Source organism: Cnephaeus nilssonii (genome assembly GCF_951640355.1).
Source record: "Cnephaeus nilssonii genome assembly, chromosome: 2".
Lineage (NCBI taxonomy): Eukaryota > Metazoa > Chordata > Mammalia > Chiroptera > Vespertilionidae > Cnephaeus > Cnephaeus nilssonii.
Window position 1 is genome coordinate 53671371 of NC_137073.1, and position 16345 is coordinate 53687715.

A 16345-nucleotide genomic window follows, 5' to 3' on the forward strand; every position below is an offset into this window, starting at 1 on the left:
TTACAAGAGCCCCTCCATCTTGACTAGCACTGAGCTTCAATTTTTACCTCCCCAGTTTTGTGAAACTGCCAAGATCTCTGTTTAGCTTTTTAGCCTAAAATTAGCAACCTCTTGCTTGGTTTGTTGACCTTCTATGCAGATTTACAGGTTAGAGATCTGTCAAGTGATTTGAGGGGAAATTGCATATAGAAATTCAGTTTTACTTCCTAGGAGTTCACTTTTTTTTCTGGAACATTGGCCTATTGAATAGTGCTCCTTTGATAGCCCTGAACTCTAATTTTTGTCATCCCAGCAAGTGACTATCCCACCAACTTCCTGTTTGACTTCTATGCCCTATACTTGGATTCACCAAAATCCTGGAGAGAAAAGACTAGTAAATCGGGTCATTCTAATGCATTTCTCTTCTTTCTAGAATCTTGGCACCTCAAGACATAACTACATTAATCTTTAATGCCTTCAAACTGCTATTTATTACAGTTCTTTGTGGGAGAGTAATTCTGTCCACATTACTACATCATAGATGGAAGCAGAAGTATCCAGTAAAAAGTGAATCAATTTTTGGTTATTCTTGGCTATGAAAATGTTCTTACTCTCTCTCTCCCCCTCTTCACCCCGTGTGTGTATTTAGATGATGCACCATACAGTAGTTGGTCCATGTGTACCCCAATTTATATGAATTTACAAAATATGAATCTCTCACAACTGCCTACATAGTTGTGATGCTATTTACCAAGATGGAAAAGAACATGGAGTGCGGTTGCTTGTATGTTAAATTTAGGTTGTTTATTAAATAAGTGAAATGAAGAGTAGAAATCAGTTGAATCTATTTATCTAGAGTTCAGAGGAATGTTAAGGCTAGAAATATATTTTGGGAGTTGTTTAGCCATAGATATCATTTGAAGCTTTGGGATTAGTTGAGATCCCTTGTAAAGTGAATGTTTAGGAGAGAAAAGATAGAGAGATACTCTGGAGCACTGTAATGGCTAGACAATGAAAAGAGGAAAGGGATTTGGCAAAAGAGACAGGAAATAAGGTGACCTTGAATTAGGAGAAAAATCAAGAAATTGTGTTGTCTTGGAAGTCCATTAAAGAAACTGTTTCCAGGAGGAGAGGGAAATCAACAATTCAAATACTGCAGACAGAGTAAAATGACCATTGGATAGAGGAGCACAGTAACCTTGATGAGTGCAGCTTCAGAAGAGTTTTGGGGTTGAGGGTCTTTGTGAAATAAGGAAGTTGAGAATGAGAATATGCACAAGTCTTTTAAGGAGTTTTAAAGGAGTTTTGGAATAAAAGTGACTGATAAATGGTACCTAGGCAATGCAGTCAGGCTTTTTTTTTTTTTTTTTTTTTTTTTTTTTAATAGATGGAAATATCTTAGTTTGCTTACATGCGAATGGGAATGATTCAGGAGAGAGAGTCAGGAAAATAATGATCCTTCATGAGAAATAAGGGATAAGTAGCTATTAGGAATACACTTTCTAAATAGAGGAGAGAGAATGAGCAAATATAAGGATTACACTTAAGTAAGAGTATGTTCATCCATTGGAAAAGGAGGAAATCATATTACTTGGGTACAGATGCTTATATGTTAATAAATCTGGTAAGACAAATAGTTTCTGACTGTTTATAAACATCTTGGAGGCTAAGAGAGTGAACTGACCAGGGGAATTCAATATTTGAGAGTCTTTTTGAAATTTGTGTTCATAAATTTAAAGTATGATCAGTCAGCATAGCATGGTTATGTTTTTTTTCCAGTTATGTTCAACTGCTCAGGTAAATAAAGAGCAAATGGTGAGATGAGTTCTCTCAGAATTATTCATTGTCATATGTGTAAGATAAAGGGAGAGAGGAAAAAGGAATAGAAGCTATATATATGCAGGGGAGGGATTATAATGAAAACTGAGGTCCAAAGCACAAAATTCATGCAAGGGGCTCGGCTCTGGCCGAGCCCCTTGGTCATCTGGACGTCCTTCCGGATGACCTTCATCTGGAAGGTCATCCGGAAGGACGTCCGGTCTGATTAGCATATTACGCTTTTATTATTATAGATGACCCCTGGGATTTAGGCTGTTTTAGCATGGAGATAAGGACAAGAGGGAGTGGGTGAGGTGGGATGATTAGAGGATGAATAACTATAGCAGGGGGGTGGGATGAGGCTATAATCTGATGGTATGTGCTTTAGAGTAGCTAGGTGATTTGATTTGATTTTTTGAGAAGGTAGAAATAATATACAGTTTTTATAGTGGATTAATCATGGAGGATTAAGAAATTGTGCCAGATCAGGAGCTATCCAGAGCCTTAAAAAGAGGAGATTCTGAGGCTTAAGGGAACGCCTGAGGTTTAGGGCCTCTTCTGATGACTGAGATATGCAGGGATGGAGTCAAGGGTGATATGCAAAGTATTTTTCTAATAACCAGTATGGCATGGGTTCTAACCAGTGAGAATTGGCACCAACCTTTCATAATGGGTCAGTTATAAACAACTGCTGTTGTGTTATCAGGGATTCCAAACTCAATCCTACAGCTGAGTGATAGGGATGGTCTTATGGCAGGTTAGGGTAAAAGGAACAAGCAGTCAGAGATTTCTCCTTGGAATTGAATTTTAAGGCAGTTTGTTATGACAAGGCTGATAATGTGCTAGGAGAATATTGGGAGTTCTGTGGTCCTCACCTTCAGTCCTTCTAGGGCACTGTCAATTATAAATATCTGCAAAAATATAGCTGTAATTATTTCTAAAAGAAGTGGACTTGGGGTTCAAAGGTATAAAAGCAATCCTTGCTCTGCATTTACTAACTGCTTGATCTTTAGATAGTAATACAATTATTCTGGGCCTCAGTTTCCTCATCTATAAAACAAACTAGATTGAATTAAAACATTTCTAAGGCCCCCTTTGGGGGTAAGGACTTGAAATACCACACATAGCTTGTTTAGAGTTAGACATTTGCTTCATACACATGTTTCAGCTGAAGTGCTATTTCTACTTTGTCATTTGTACTTAGTCTTTTTTAGAAATATATTTTTATTGATTTCAGGGAGGAAGGGAGAGGGAGAGACAGAAACATCAATGATGAGAGAGAATCATTGATTGATTGGCTGTCTTCTGCAACACCCCCACCCCCCGCCTCCTTCTCCAGGGGATTGAGCCCCGCCATATACCCTGACTGGTTACTGTGACCCCCTTGTTCATAGGTCAATCCTCAACCATTGAGCCACACCAGCCAGGCTGTACATAGTTTTGATAAATGTTCCCTACATCAAAATATCCCCAGCATCTAACAAATTATTTTCAGTCTACTATGTAGTGATTTTCTAATTCTATAAGAAAAAAACAAAAACCTGAATTTGCATATCCTATCACTAAAACTCGTTCAGTCATATCTTACTCTTTCAATTCTCCTTAGGGAAAACTAATTTTTTTAAACTCTTCTGAGAGAACTTTTCATCTTTGCTAATTCCTACATATTTTCAGAAAGTTTTAAAGTACTTAACTGTTGAGTGAATTTAAGCTATTCTTAAACTTTTAAAAGTTTTTTGTGTGTGTGTTTAAACATGATCTCCTTTTGGTTAAAGTGAAGAATGAGGGATAAAGTACTCTGGATAAGAATTTATGTGGTGTCACTTATTTAGACAGTTACAACACTGAGTGTGTTACTCAAAGTTCATCTTTGCTTAATGCTGCTCCTTTCTAATCCATGGATAAGTATTTCCAAGGTTAATTGTCCAGATCTTTTATTTTTTTTAGTAGGAACAAGGTAGTTTATTTTTAGGAACAGAGAAAAGACAGGACAGACATACCCCTTATCATTTGAGAAAGAGCCATAGTCAACACATCAGCAAACAAATGAATTCTTTCTTTTCATGCTATTAACTTTTTATTCTAGATTGGCTTATCCTCTTCACGCTTTCATTTTAACATTTGCATTAACAACATAATGAAGCCCTGTTAGCATATATTTAAAACATTCCCAGAAAGTCCTGATTCCTCTCCTATCACACAAATACTCATCAGCTGACTCTATAGTGATGTCCTTTGTTTCAGAGAGGGTTACTAACGCTTAAAGTGGTAATAAAAATGGGTGGCATTTAAGTCTTATTTTTATCAGGCCAAGACACTGAAGGAGGACCCTGGGACCCTGGGAGAGAATGCTTCTCTGTGTGCTGACAAACTATTCCGTTTGCACCAATCAAAAAAAAAAAAAAAAAAAAAAAAAGAAAGAAAGAAAAAAAAAAAAAAGAGGTGTACAAAAGCAGGAGAGGCTTCTCTTGTTAGCTTGTTGTCAGTACACATCTGCCTTCCAGTGTGAGCGAGAGGCAGTTCAAATAGTCTAAGGCCCCACAACTCTTATGTTACCATGGATTTTGTTCACATTGCTTTATGAAGGCCACCTCACTCTCGGAACAGTCCAGCACTACTATATTCTCTAACCAGTCCCCTTTGACCTGTTCCCCTCTAAGCTTACACCGTGGCCAGCTCACTCAGGACCTCCTGATAAGCGCAGGTTCTCTGGCCAAAGAGCCCAGTTCCACAGCGGGCTGTCTCAGAGCCAACCAGCTATGAGATTGATACCCATCCAGGGCATCCATGAGGGCCTTGCGCACACCCTAGAAAGGAGCACTAGTGTTTCGAGGATCTAACGGGTAGGAGCGAGAACCCTTGTCCATTAAGGAACGGGGATGCCGGCCTTCAGCATGAAATGGGATGGCATCTAGAGCTTTCATCCTGTATAAATCGTTATAGCAATTCTGATTTCCCTGGGTGTCCAGCTGTAGCAGTCTTGCATCATCCTCCGCAAGGAGCTGAGGTTCACACTTGATATCCTGAACCCTGGATAGTCGAATATCAATCTCTTCCTTAAAGTCCTTGGGGGCATTGTGTCCCACAGGGCCGTGAGGTCCCCTTCGGGATTTCATCGCAAAACATGATTTGCCTCTTCACAGAAATAAATAGCAGCACAAACACCAGGCACCCACAGGCCATCACCAGCACGACATTCACCCCCTCCCCCGCCCCCCACAGCCAGTTACTGCCGGACGCCATGGCCTCCCCACCCCACGCAGAACTTCTGTCCACCCCGCTGCCCTGCCTCTTCAGCCCGGGCCCCTCCCAGGCAAGGTCCCCTGGGTTCTCTGAAGCCGCTAGGCCACCTCCTTACGGGGAAAGATCAAGGCTGACCCGACCAGAACACAGGGCAGATCAATTGTCCAGAATCTTTCACTAGTCAATGCTAGGGATAGAAGTCCAACCCAAGCGACTTAAAGTAATTGTATTAGTTACCTATTGCTATGTAATAGATTGCCCCCCAAAGCATGCCTTCTTAAAAGAGCACCCGTATGTTCTGTGGGCCGGGAACGTGGCACAGCTTACCTGGGTCCTGTGCGTCCTGGTCTCTCACTGGGCTGCGATGAAGGCGCCAGCACGTCTCCCATGACCTTTCCAGGGGTGAAGGGCAGCGTGTGGGGGAGAGGGCGTAAGTCTGGGTACAGCGAGCGGGTCAGGAAGAGGATGGACTGGGATGAACGAAGCATCAGGACCATCAAAGACGACAAAGGCAGGCCGGAGAGAGACGCTGCCGCGGACACTCCTCCCCCAAAGTCCCATTTCACGTGATCTCGGGAGTCTGGCGGGGAGAGTCCCGCGATGAGAAGCACCTGGGTTCCCTGGTTGACAGATGCATCTTATTGTCAGTACATGATCAGGCTTACACCACCGTCCTAGCAAATTCCACCGTCCTCATTGAGTCCCAGCCCCAGTCAGAGTCTCCTGGTCACCGCCAGGTGTAGGGAACTGGGTTCGACTATCTGGTGTGCAAGAGCAGGGACTCTGCATGCAGCGTTCCAATGTCACTCAGTAGGTGATGGCAGCATTCAGCTCCTTGGGCTGAGCGCTTCCACTCCTCCCTTGCTGTTGCCCAGAGATTGCTTAGTTATTCAGTGCTTGACTTCACCCACCTGACAGCTTGCTTCTTCAAGGTGCAAGCCCCCATGGCAATAGAGGAGTATTCCATTAGGACAGAGGTCAGTCTTTTGTATACTAATCGTGGAATTGACACCCATCACCTGTGCTTTATGCGATTCATTAGAAGCAAGCCCTTAGCCCACATTCAAGAGGATGGGATAACACAGAAGCATGAATACTACAAAGCTGTGTTATTGCTCACTTACTAAAATTGGATTCTTGAGGGCCATTTTTGAAGCCTGCCACAAAGATTCACTCATATAATTGAAAAAGTGAGGGGTAGCTTGTCTTCAGACACAATTGGATTCTGAAACTTAAAAGATGCCAGCAGCATGGACTCAGAGTAGCAGATGGATGCTTCCTCAAAGAACAATAGGATGCTGGTCCCCAAAGCAGGGGCAAGGGATTCTGAGCATAAACAAAACAACAGGTGAATCTACCTTAACGGAGTAGATCTATGGCATTTGAGTTTTGCTGCTTAATGATAGTTCATGGATTCTGAACATGCCATCATTGCCACAGGGACAAATCAGACATCTTTATGACAGAGTGCCTACTATGTGTTAGACTGTGCTAGGTGCTTTACCGATATGGTCTCATGAGATACTTACAGCAACCCTATAAAGTCAGCATTGTTTCATTTTTTATACTGAAGGAACTATCTTTTGACACTTAATTTTGAATCAAAGCTATCTTGATTCCAAAGACAGTGTTCTCATGCTACCATATACCTGCCAAAATATACAAGTATTTTTAAATCATGTTATATGATTTTAAATCACTTATAGGAATAAGAAACTAATATGTACTTATGTTTTAATATAAAGTTTGGTTTAATGTCTTGCATAGTTTATAGTTTAGTAACCAAATTATTGAAGTAAATTTCTTACCTAAAGGATTTGAGGCACTGAAGTATAAAATTGGAATAAGTTAAAAAATTGAAATAAAAATAGAAAAAAAGGCAAGGAAAATGAAGAAATAAAGTATTAAACAGTGCTCTAGTCAAATTTGATCTTACCAAATAATTGTTATTTTTATTTTTTCTGTTTCACATTTTTTGGTGTACCCATTTATATGATGAATGTGGAAAAATGTAGTGAAGAAGGAAAAAATATGCTTGCACCTGATTACACATGGTAGGTACCAGATAAGTGACTAACTGCAGAACAGAGACAACAATTCCCTATGACAATTATTGTTACCTCTTTGAACCTCAGCTTCCTCATCTATAGAGATAATATAACCAGAAGGGTTATATAAAGAATAGAAATAATGTATATAAAGCAAACTGTTTAACATGTAATTGTGCCCAGTAAGTTTTTCTTGTTGTTATCCAAACAAATTAAAATATTGCCTGACATAGACTCACAAAGTAAAGAATTTAAATGGGTCTAGTTTATTATTATTTAGATATCTCTAGATCAACGGTTTTCAACTGGTATACTGCAAGTATTTTTAAAACATGCAGTACCTGACTATTTAGTCAGAGGCACTGGCCTCTTTTCCCTTAGATTGTCAAAAAAATGACAACAGGCAGCACAACAATAGCCATCTTGTGTGAATGAATCAAAATGATTCCTATGTTTTTTGTCAGATTGGCAAAAAATATATTTTTTGATGTGCTGCAGAATTTTAGTAATTAGTTTATGTGTGCCATGAGATGAAAAAGGTTGAAAATCGCTGATCTAGATGGACTGTTACTCATTTCTTGGAAGTTTCTGGGTTTACCCATCATGTGGAGTGGTAATTGTTTAAAGATTTTGCAGTCTTGAAGTTAATATTTTGTCTGCTCAAAGGAATTCTGTATCTTTTGGATCTTGAATGGAGGCAGAGCTAGTCTCCCATATGAAAAGCAAAAACACTGGCTACCTCTTTCCTAGTTTTCCATGGAGCTGGGCATGGGCTTGGGGGAATTTTAAGCCAAACTTGAAGGAAGAGAGGCAGCTGTCCGTATGGAGATTGAGGGAAAGAGCATTCCAGGAAGTGGAAAGAGCCTCTCCTAAGGCCCTAGGCGGAGGTGCCTGGTGTTTTTGAGGAACAGCAAGGAGGTCAGAGTGCCCGGGGCGCTCAGACATATGTTATACACATTATTCCAAGGCCCATGGAAGAGAAGAAGAAAGTGGGAGCCAGAGAGGTTGTGACGTGCACAATAAGTGGCAAAAACCAGAACTCAGAAGCTCCTCTTCTGAACCCAAGCCCTGTGTTTTTATCAAGATGCCATTCTGTGTTTACTTCCAGATTGCCTTAACCTTTTCTCTACCTGTGAGGTATTCTTTGTTAAACTTACCAGACATTGGGAATCACACCTTCTCAGGTTGCATTGAATGCAGAGCAAAGTTCAAACAGACTCATTCTAAATACTTTTGACAAATTGTTCTAACAAGAGACTTTTCTTTCTACTTTACTGTCATAGATTTGGCTGAATTTATTATTTTAATGGGAATATTTTAGAGTAGATTTGTCTGATTTTCTAGCAGATTAGCAAATATATTCTATACTTGTGTTATATTATTTATTATAAAGCCATTTAAAAATGTTTCATGGATTTTAAATTACTTATATATGCAAACATCCAACTGAGGAGACAAAAATTAAAGTTATATTCAATAGCTGAATTCACTCAGATCATACTGTTATATACACACGTGTATTTCCCATAACTAATGAGTACTCAAACCAACATATAATTTTAAAATACCTGATGAAGATTTAAATGGGCTTTTATTGATAACATAACATTATAACAGGTGATTTAACTTGTGTTATTTTTAAAAATGTAATTATTAAATATTCATGACATATTATACTTTATGAGACTTTAATACTTATAACAAAATCATATGGTGAAGATAAAATGCAGACAAAGAGTCTGGGTTCCCACAGCCACCGACCCCTAAATGACCTGCTAATAAATGCCAGATTCTCATCTTGTAAAACTCCTATGGGAGAATAATAAAGGATGAACATTTGGCTCAACATTTATTTTTATAAAACAAGCACCTTTAGTTTTCTTTCAGAAGAGTCATTTTCCTGCTTTTATAAAGTCTGTGGTCCTTTATGAAAATGTGTACCTCATGTCACACGGCTAGCGCCATAAATTTAGGCAGTTACACATGGAAGTTCAGACATCCGGCCTGGCCAATCTAGATGATTTAAATTAGAGTTGCTATTTACACTTCCATTTTCCTAGCTCCTAGTATATTTACCCGCTAATTACACAATCCTTCATTTTTCTTGGACCATAACTTTGCTTGTGAAATTTTAGGAAACAAAGTTATGTAGATTCAAAAAGAAATATAGTAAATATAATCAGTCTTGTGATTAGTAATTGCTATAGGCCAGAAATTCTCAAACATTTATTTTTATTTTTTTAAATTTTTATCTAGGGGGTCTAGGGAACAGATTGGTATACTCACAACAATGAAGGGAATAATGAGGTTGTGGTTAATACAAATATAAAAGATACTTACAGGTGAATCAAAATCAAGAGGTCAAAATATGTGTGCCAAGAGGTATCTACAAAACTCTAAGTGCTTCTCTCCCTTAAGAAAAGCAACATCTGTAATGTTTTTGGTTAATAGGTGCTATGGCTCATGCCACATAAGTTTACATAAACTTTGGTTATAACTCAGAGCAAGAATTTGTCCTGAAACCACAGGCCTAACCTCCATATAGACATTTAATCTTCTCTAAGGTGACATGGTAAGAAAATCTTGCCCCATAGATTAGATGCTCCATATTGGATAATGGGGAAATCTGCTCAATCACATTCTGTCTGGGAGAAAAAGAGTGCTAATTTATTTTATAAGTCAAATGATTAGCATTTCCTGATCTTCCTAGTTTTTAGATTCAGCATGTGATTTCCTGTGCATCTTGGTGTTTGAAGCTCCAGGACATAGATGTGTATGAGCTACTTTATTCCTAATATATATTTTTTAAAATTATCTTTATTGTTGAAAGTATTACAGATGTCCCCTTTGTTTTCCCATTGACCCCCTCCTCCCTGCACCCACCCCTCCCAAGTCTTCACCACACTATTTCTGAATCCATGGGCTATGCATATCCTATATAATAAAAGTGTAATATGCAAATTGACCGAACAGCGATTGGTTGGGGGCCCGGCCATCGCCCCATAATCACCCCGCAGAGGAGGCCCAGGCCACCGGTTGGTGGGCTGCGGCAGGTGGGCAGGGCCTCCCTCTGTGAGAAAAGCCAGGGTCTGGGGAGCCAGTGGCCAGAGGGAAGGAAGGCCTATTCTTGCATGAATTTTGTGCATTGGGCCTCTAGTCGATATATATAAAGAGCTAATATGCTAAGTGTCCTTCCTACTGTCCAACCAGTCACTATGATGCACAGTGACCACCAGGGGCCAGATGCTTAACACAGTAGCTGCTGAGCTGCAGTGACTTAGCAGCTGTTCTAGGGTGACACACCCAAAACCAGAGAGGAGGGAGCCCATGCGATTCCACCTTCGGCCATGGGTTCTGTTGTTGTTGGGGCACTGTCACCCCCGAATCTGGTTTACTACACACCTGCGTTTGCATTCCACACCCTGTACAACAGCAACTTTGCAGAGTGCCCTCTCGCACTCCGGGACCCCTCGGGGGATGTCGGACTGCTGGTTTCTGCCTGATCCCCGCAGACCACCAAGGGACCCCACATGCCGGAGGGACCCCACTCACTTCGCAGACACCCTTCGAGCCCCGGTGCAGCCCCAGGCGCAGCTGGCTTGAGGAAGGACTGCGGGAGGTTGGCTCCAGGGCGTGTCCGGCCCATCTTGCCCAGTCCTGCCCCTCTGGTCACCTTCTAATTAATTTCCTTTTAATGTTCATGAATCCATGCACCAGATCAACTAGTATGCATATAAGTTTCCTCTGAAATTCATCAGTCTGTTCTTGGTTTTATGTCTCTCGATCTGTTTTGTTCATCAGTTTATTTTGTTCATTAGATTCCACATGTAAGTAAGATCATGTGATACTTATCTTTCTCTGACTGGCTTATTTCACTTAGTATAATAATCTCCAGATCCACCCATGCTGTTGCAAATGGTAAGAGTTTCTTCTTTTTTACCTCCACATAGTATTCCTTTGTGTAAATGTACCACAGCTTTTTTATCCATTCATCTGCTGATGGGCACTTGAGCTATTTCCAAATCTTAGTTATTGTGAATTGTGCTACTATGAATATAGGAATGCATATATTCTTTCTGATGGGTGTTTCAGGTTTCTTAGGATATATTCTTAGAAGTGGTATCACTGAGTCAAATGGGAGTTCCATTTTTAATTTTTTGAGGAAACTCCATACTGTTTTTTACAGTGGCTGCACCAGTCTGTATTCCCACCAGTAGTGTACTAGGGTTCCCTTTTCTCTACAACCTCATAAACACTTGTATTTTGTTGATGGTAGCCATTTTGAGAGGTGGGGCATGATACCTCATTGTTGTTTTAATTTTCATCTCTCTGATGATCAGTGACTTTGAACATTTTTCATATGTCTCTTGGCCATCTGTATATCACTTTGGAGAAGTGTCTATTTAGGTCCTTTGCCCATTTTTTAATTGGATTGTTTGTCTTCCATTTATTAAGTTGTATGAGTTCCTTATATATTTTGAAAATTCACTCCTTATCAGATGTATCATTGCCATATATGTTCTCCCACACAGTGGGTTCTTCTTTCACTTTGTTGATGGTTTCTTTTGCTGTGCAGAAGCTTTATATTTTGATGTAGTCCCATTTGTTTATTTTCTCCTTACTTTCCTTTGCCTTAGGAGATATATTGCTAAACATATTGCTACAAGAGATGTCTGAGATTTTGCTGCCTATGGTTTCTTCTAAGATTTTTATGGCTTCACAACTTACATTTAGGTCTTTTATGCAATTTGAGTATATTCTTTCATATGCTGTATGTTGGTGGTCTAGTTTCATTTTTTGTCATGTACCTTTTCAGTTTTCCCAGCACCATTTATTGAAAAGACAGTCTCTTGCCTCCTTTGTTACATAAACATAATGGCTTGGGTCAATTTCTGGAGTCTCTGTTCTGTTTCATTAATCTATATGCCTGTTCTTGTGCCAGTTCCAGGCTTCATTGAGTACAGTGGCTTTGTAGTATAACTGGATATTTGGTATTGCAATTCCTCCAACTTTGCTCTTCTTTCTCAAGATTGCTGTGGCTATTCGGGGTTTTTTAGTTCCATATAAATTTTTGGAGTGTTCGTTCTAGATCTATAAAATATGCCATTGGTATTTTAATATGGATTGCATTGAATCTATACATTGCTTTAGGTAGTATGGACATTCTAATGATGTGAATTCTACCAATCCATGAACATGGTATATTATCCCACTTGTTTATATCTTCTTCTGTCTCTTTTTTCAACATCCTGTAGTTTTCTGAGTACATGTCTTTTACCTCCATGGTTAAGTTATTCGTAGGTGTCTTATTTTTTTGTTGTTGCTATGGTAAATGGGATTGTTTGTTTAGTTTCTCTTTCTGAGAATTCATTATTGGTGTATAAAAATGCCATCAATTTCTGAGTGTTAATTTTGTATTCTGCTACATTGCCGGATTCATTTAATAAATCTAGTAGTTTTTTTGATAGAGTCTTTAGTGTTTTCTATGTACAATATTATGTCATCTGCAAATAAAGAAAGTTTTACTTCCTCCTTTCCAATTTGGATGCCTTTTACTTTTCTTCTTGTCTGATCACTGAGGCTATTACTTCAGTGGGTACTATCTACACTAATAAAAGAGAAACATGCAAATTGACTGTACCTCCACTACGCCCACAAGCCACGCCCACAAGCCAATCAGGAGTGAGTATGCAAATTAACCCAAACAAGATGGCTGCTGCCACGGAGTGAACTGGAGGCTTTGGTTTCCCTGGCAATGGAGGAAGCCAAGCTTCTGCCCACTCTGGCCGGCCCTGGCCTCCGCTCAAGGCTACAAAGTTTCAATTATAGAAGATAAATAAATCCCAGATACCAGGGCCTCTGCTTGGGTCACCGGGGAGGTGTGGCCAGCCTTCAAACCACCACAGGCCCCTTGCCCAGGCCGCCCCATGCCCCAAGGGCAATCAGGAGCGAGTATGGAGTATTGACTTCCTTATTGGCTCATCCCTCTCACACAATTTTTCTCTCTCCTTTATGTAACACTTTTTCCTCCTGACTCATCATTTATAAACTTTTCTTTCCTCTTTACTTCCTACTTCTGTTCCATCATCCTTCTTCCCATCTTTCTCCTACCCTCCTTCCCTCCCCACAATCCTTCCTTCCCACCTTAATTTTTTTCTTCACTTCCTGGCTCAGACCTGCTTTGCTCCCTCCCCCATTTCTTTCTTCTTCTCATTATCTTTTTAAGCTCTACTGGTTCCCCTTTAAAACTTTTCTTCCCTCCCTCTTTCTCTCTCATCCTACCTTTCCCATACATTCTTCTCTACTTACTTCCACTGTTTTAATATCTATCTACCTGCCTAATTGTTCACTATCATTTATCATTTTTCTTTTTTGATTCCTACTTTTAAAATCTTTCCCCAGTACACAACTATACTTGATTTTCATTACAGCTCCTACAGTTCACTCATACATCCTCTTTCCTTCTTTAACTCTGCTCTCTACTGACTCCTTTATAAAGTTCTTCTCTCCCGAATAGAAGGATCATACCTCAACATAATAAAAGCCATATATGATAAATCCACAGCTAACATCATACTCAATGGGTAAAAACTAAAACCATTTTCCCTAAGAACAGGAATAAGACAGGGATGCCCACTCTCACCACTCCTGTTCGTCATAGTACTGAAAATGCTAGCCATAGCAATCAGACAAGAAGAAGAAATAAAAGGCATCCAAATTGGAAAAGAAGAAGTAAAACTGTCAGTATTTGCAGATGACATGATATTGTACATAGAAAACTCTAAAGACTCCATCAAAAAACTACTCGATTTAATAAATGAATTTGGCAATGTAGCAAGATACAAAATTAACACCCAGAAATCTATGGCTTTTTTATACACCAATAATGAACTCACAGAAAGAGAAACAAACAAACAAACAAATCTCATTTACCATTGCACCAAAAAAATTAAGATACTTAGGAATAAACTTAACTAAGGAGGTAAAAGACTTATACGTGGAAAACTACAGGACACTGAAAAAAAAGATAGAGGAATACATAAACAGATGGAAGAACATACCATGTTCATGGATTGGTAGAATCAACATCATTAAAATGTCCATACTACCCAAAGCAATCTATAGATTCAATGCACTCCCCATTAAAATACCAATGGCATATTTCACAGACCTAGAAAGAACTCTCCAAAAATTCATCTGAAATAAAAAAGACCCCGAAGAGCCACAGCAATCCTGAGAAAGAAGAACAAAGTAGGTGGGATCTCAATACCAGATTTCAAGCTGTATTACAAAGCCACTGTTCTCAAAACAGCCTGGTACTGGCACAAGAACAGACATATAGACCAATGGAATAGAATAGAGAATCCAGATATCCACCCAAACCACTATGCTCAATTAATATTTGACAAAGGAGGCATGAACATACATTGGAGTCAAGACAGTCTCTTCAATAAATGGGGTTGGGAAAATTGGACAGATACATGCAAAAAAATGAAACTTACACCAACTTACACCATACACAAAAATAAACTCAAAATGGATACAGGACTTAAACATAAGATGGGAAAACATAAGAAATCCAAACGCAGAGAAATCTCAGACATATGCCGAAGCAATTTCTTCACCAATACCGCACCTAGGGCAATGGAAGCTAAAGAGAAAATAAACAAATGGGACTACATCAAAATAAAAAGCTTTTGCATAGCAAAAGAAACCATCAACAAAACAACAAGAAAGCCCACTATATGGGAGAACATATTTGCAAATGTTATCACTGATAAAGATTTAATCCCCAACATCTACAGGGAACTTATACAACTTAATAAAAGGAAGATAAATGATCCAATAAAAAAATGGGCAATGGACCTAAATAGAATCTTTTCTAAAGAAGACAGAAGGAAGGCAAAGAGACATATGAAAACATGCTCAAAGTCACTAATTATCTGAGAGATGCAAATCAAAACGATAATGCGGTACCATCTCACATCTGTCTGAATGGCAACCATCAACAAATCAACAAACGACAAGTGCTGGCGAGGATGCGGAGAAAATGGAACTCTCCTTCACTGCTGGTGGGAATGCAGACTGGTGCAGCCACTGTGGAGAACAGTATGGAGTTTCCTCAAAAAACTAAAAATGGAGCTCCAATTTGACCCAGTAATCCCACTTCTAGGAATATATCCCAAGAAACTAGAAACACCAATCAGAAAGGATATATGCACCCCTATGTTCATAGCAGCACAATTCACCATAGCTAAGATTTGGAAACAGCCTAAATGCCCATCAGTAGATGAGTGGATTAGAAAACTATGGTACATCTACACAGTGGAATACTACGCTGCTATAAAAAAGAAGGAATTCTTACCATTTGCAGCAGCATGGATGGACCTGGAGAGCATTATGTTAAGTGAAATAAGCCAGGCAATGAAAGAAAAATACCACATGATCTCACTCATTTATGGAAAATAAAGAACATTATAACCTGATGAATAAAAAGATAGATACAGAGACAGTAAAGCACCCAACAGACTGTCAAATTACAGCGGGAAGGCTGGGGAGTGTTGGGGAGGGAGGGAAATAGATCAACCAAAGGACTTGTATGCATGCATATAAGCACACCAATGGACACAAGACACTGGGGGGGTGGGATGAGAGCATGCAACAGGGGGTAGGGGAGGCTGGGGGAAGGTCAATGGGGGAAAAAAAGGAGATATATGTACTAATACATGTAATATTTTAAACAATAAAAAAAAATTCTTCCCTCCCTCCTTTCTTAAAGCTTCCTTTCAGGGGGGCATTAACCCCCAGCCCAGGGTGAGGTCCCAGCCAGGTGTTCACCACCCCCCCTCCTCTGGCCTCCCCCTGCCGTCCTGCTCCCATTCCCTGCCTGGGATGCCCGTCCAGTGAGGGTGGCCAAGGCCCGTGTGGCCCAGGCACTGCTGCTGCTGCGAAGCAGGAGTGCCTCCGCCCAGAAGGCCTCGGACCATCCCCCATTCCATCCCGGACTCGTGGGTGCCTCCCCTCCAAGGGCTTCTGCCCCGCCCCTCACTGGGCACACCTGTCCCCCCCTCCCCCCCAGAATCGCCACCCCCTCCCACGTGCAGCCCCAACTTTCCTTCCCTTTTCCATTCCTGTGTCTTTTTCTTGTTCCCTTTCTGTATTTCTGTTTCTCTTCTTGGCCTGTCTGCATACAGGCCTGCCTTCCTCTCCCTCTCCTTCCCTCTCCCCTCCTATTGTATCCTATCCTACCCCGGGCC

The 16345-nt window shown here is 40.2% G+C and overlaps 1 pseudogene across 1 annotated transcript; it reads right to left on the reverse strand.

Annotated features, from left to right (window-relative positions):
- Positions 1-4458: 4458 nt before the first annotated feature.
- Positions 4459-5040, reverse strand: LOC307105138 (protein C1orf43 homolog; annotated as a pseudogene). Its single transcript has one exon. The product of its transcript is annotated as a protein C1orf43 homolog (transcript).
- Between the last annotated feature and the right edge of the window lie 11305 nt (positions 5041-16345).